We start from the raw sequence: 3721 nt of genomic DNA on the forward strand, positions 1-3721 counted from the left end.
AAAATAGCAATGGCCCTGAAAAGAGTCTTTAATCTTCCCTGTAAAATTACACAAGCCAGGCCTCCATCTTCTGCACTGTTCTCAACATTATCTTCCAAGCTCCTACACATCCCAAAGAGCTCTTAACACTGAATGGATCTTCTGTCCCAAAGCTCCAAAGTGCTTCCACAGTCCTCCCTGAAACATGGTCAGGTTGTCACAGGAATACCCCACTATGCTGGTACCAATTTGTCTTAGTCAGGGTTTCTATTCTTGCAAAATAATCATGACCAAGAAGCAAGTTGGGGAGGAAAGGGTTTATTCAGCTTATATTTCCGCATTGCTGTTCATCACTAAAGGAAATCAGTACTGGAACTCAAGCAGGTCAGAAAGCAGGAGCTGATGCAGAGACCATGGAGGGATATTCTTTACTGGCTTGCTTNCCNTGTCTTGCTCAGCCTGCTCTCTTATAGAACCCAAGACTACCAGCCCAGAGATATTCCCAACCACAAGGGGCCCTTCCCACTTGATCACTAATTGAGAAAATGCCCCACAGGTGGATCTCATGGAGGCATTTCCCCAACTGAAGCTCCTTTCTCTGTGATAACTCCAGCCTGTGTCAAGTTGACACCCAAAACCCGCCAGTACACTCACTATGTATTTACCTATTTCCTTTGCGTTGAAGTAAACATCAAAATCCTTGAAACACACTTCTTGTATTTAATGCATAGATGAAGAGATGACTCCTGAAACGTTATGTATTAGATACAGAAATATCAATTAATTCACACACCTACCCTGCCAGAGGAGAGGTGGCATCTTTGGAGGGCTCTGACAGCTGGAGCAGGTGAGAGAACCATCTTGTGTCCCACCTCCCTCAGAGACCAGTCTGCACTGGAGAGCATGCAGACTGCAGGGGCAACACATCTTCTGGGACAGGACCTGTTTTGGGCCTTCATCTTCACCCAGGAGGCAGATCTGAGCACTAGGCCTCTGTGCACCTTCCCTGCAAGAGGAGAGCTTTCATGTGGGGAGTGCTCTGACCACGGAGACTCAGGAGAGAGATGGACTCTCAGGACTGCTGACAGAGGCTGACAGAATCACAGGAGGAACATGCTTCAGCCAGAAACAGCTAAAACAACTAATGCCAGAGATTACTAGATTGCAAAAGGCAAACATAAGAATCTTACTAACTGAATCCAAGACCACTCACCTTCATTAGAACCCAGCACTCCCGACCACAGCCAATCCTGGATACCCCAACTCACCCCAAAAGCAAGATTCAGATTTAAAATCATTTCTCATGATGCTGGTAGAAGATTTTAAGAAGGGCATTAATAACTCACTTAAAGAAATATAGGAGAACACTGCTAAACAGGTAGAAGTCCTTAAAGAGGAAACACAAAAATTCCTTTAAGAAATATAAGAAAACACAACCAAACAGGTGATAGAATTGAACAAAACCATCCAAGACTTAAAAAGGAAAGTGGAAACAATAAAGAAAACCCAAAGGGTTTTTCTGGAGATAGAAACCCTAGAAAGAAATCAGAAATGATAGATGCAAGCATCAGCAACAGAATACAAGAGATGGAAGAGAGAATCTCAGGTGCAGAAGACTCCATAGAGAACATGGACACAACAATCAAAGAAAATGCAAAAGGCAAGAAGATCCTAACTCAAAACATCCAGGAAATCCAGGACACAATGAGAAGACCAAAGCTACGGATAATAGGAATAGATGAGAATGAGGATATTCAAATTAAAGGGACAGCACATATCTTCAACAAAATTATACAAGAGAGCTTCCCATACTTAAAGAAAGAGATGCCCGTGAACATACAAGAAGCCTACAGAACTCCAAATAGACTGGAACAGAAAAGAAATGCCTCCTGACATATAATAATCAGAAAAACAAATGCACTAAATATAGAATATTAATAGCAGTAAGGGAGAAAGGTCAAGTAATATATAAAGGCAGGCCTATTAGAATTACACCAGACATCTCACCAGAGATTATGAAAGCCAAAAGATCCTGGAAAGATGTTATTCAAACCCTGAGAGAACACAAATGCCAGCCCAGGCTACTATACCCAGCAAAACTCTCAATTACTATAGATGGAGAAACCAAAGTATTCCATGATAAAACCAAATTCACACAGTATCTTTCCAAAAACCCAGCCCTTTGAAGAATAATAAAGGGAAAACACCAACACAAGGACAGAAACTACACTCTAGAAAAAGCAAGAAAATCATCCTTCAACAAACCTAAAAGAAGATAGCTGCAAGAACAGAATCCCAATTTTAACAACAAAAATGACAGGAAGCAAAAATTACTTTTCTTTAATTTCTCTTAACATTAATGGACTCAATTCCTCAATTAAAAAGTCTTAGACTTATAGACTGGCTACACAAACAGGACCCAACATTTTGCTGCTTCCAGGAAACCCACCTCAGGGAAAAAGACAGACACTACCTCAGAGTGATACACTGGAGGACAATTTTCCAAGCAAATGGTTCGAAAAAACAAGCTGGAATAGCCATTCGAATATTGAATAAAATTGACATCCAACCCAAAGTTATCAAAAAAGACAAGGAGGGGCACTTCATAATCATCGAAGGTAAAATCTACCAAGAGGAACTCTCAATTCTGAATATCTATGCTCCAAATGCAAGAGGAGCCACATTCATTAAAGAAACTTTAGTAAAGCTCAAAGCACTCATTGCACCACACAGAATAATACTGGGAGACTTCAACACCCTACTCTCACCAATAGACAGATTCTGAAAACAGAAACTAAATAGAGACACACTGAAACTAACCGAAGTTATGAAACAAATGGATTTAACAGATATCTACAGAACATTTTATCCTAAATCAAAAGGATATACTTTCTTCTCAGCCCCACATGGTACCTCCTCCAAAACTGACCATATAATTGTCCACAAAACAGGCCTCCACAGATATAAAAATATTGAAATTATCCCATGCATTCTATCATATCACCACTGACTAAGGCTGATTGCCACATTCTCTCTTGACCAGCAAGGAAGACGCAACCACCAGTTCTTCTTACAGCAGTTTATTCAGCAACCTTGAACAATCTTCATCATCTCCCTCTTCATCTCCCCTGAGTGCCGGGATACAAGTCCTTTTATACTCTTATCTACTCCAATTGCAGCAGGACATGTCACTTCACCAGGCGTGCGGCCTCAGCCAACCAGAAGAGCGGGAACATATCGCCACCAAATATGGACCTGTTTACCAAAAGTTCCATGGCCAACAGTTGCCATCTTTTAAGGTTCGGCTTCGGGTAGCCCAGGGGAGGGGCCATGGCCTCCTACAGCTGATCTTCAATAACAACATAAATAATAGAAAGCCAACAATCACCTGGAAACTGAACAATACTCCATGATACCTTGGTCAAGGAAGAAATAAAGAAAGAAATTAAATACTTTTTAGAGTTTAATTAAAATGAAGCCACAACGTACCCAAACTTATGGGACACAATGAAAGCAGTCCTAAGAGGAAACCTCATAGCTGGGAGTGCCTCCAAAAAGAAACTAGAGAGAGCATACACTAGCAGCCTGATAGCACACCTAGAAGCTCTAGAATGAAAGGAAGCAAATTCACCCAAGAGTTGTAGATGGCAGGAAATAAACTTAGGGCTGAAATCAACCAAGTGGAAATAAAAAGAACTATTCAAAGAATCAACCAAACCAGGAGCTGGTTCTTTGAGAAAAT

This window comes from Mus pahari, chromosome 12 (assembly GCF_900095145.1).
Source record: "Mus pahari chromosome 12, PAHARI_EIJ_v1.1, whole genome shotgun sequence".
Classification (NCBI taxonomy): domain Eukaryota; kingdom Metazoa; phylum Chordata; class Mammalia; order Rodentia; family Muridae; genus Mus; species Mus pahari.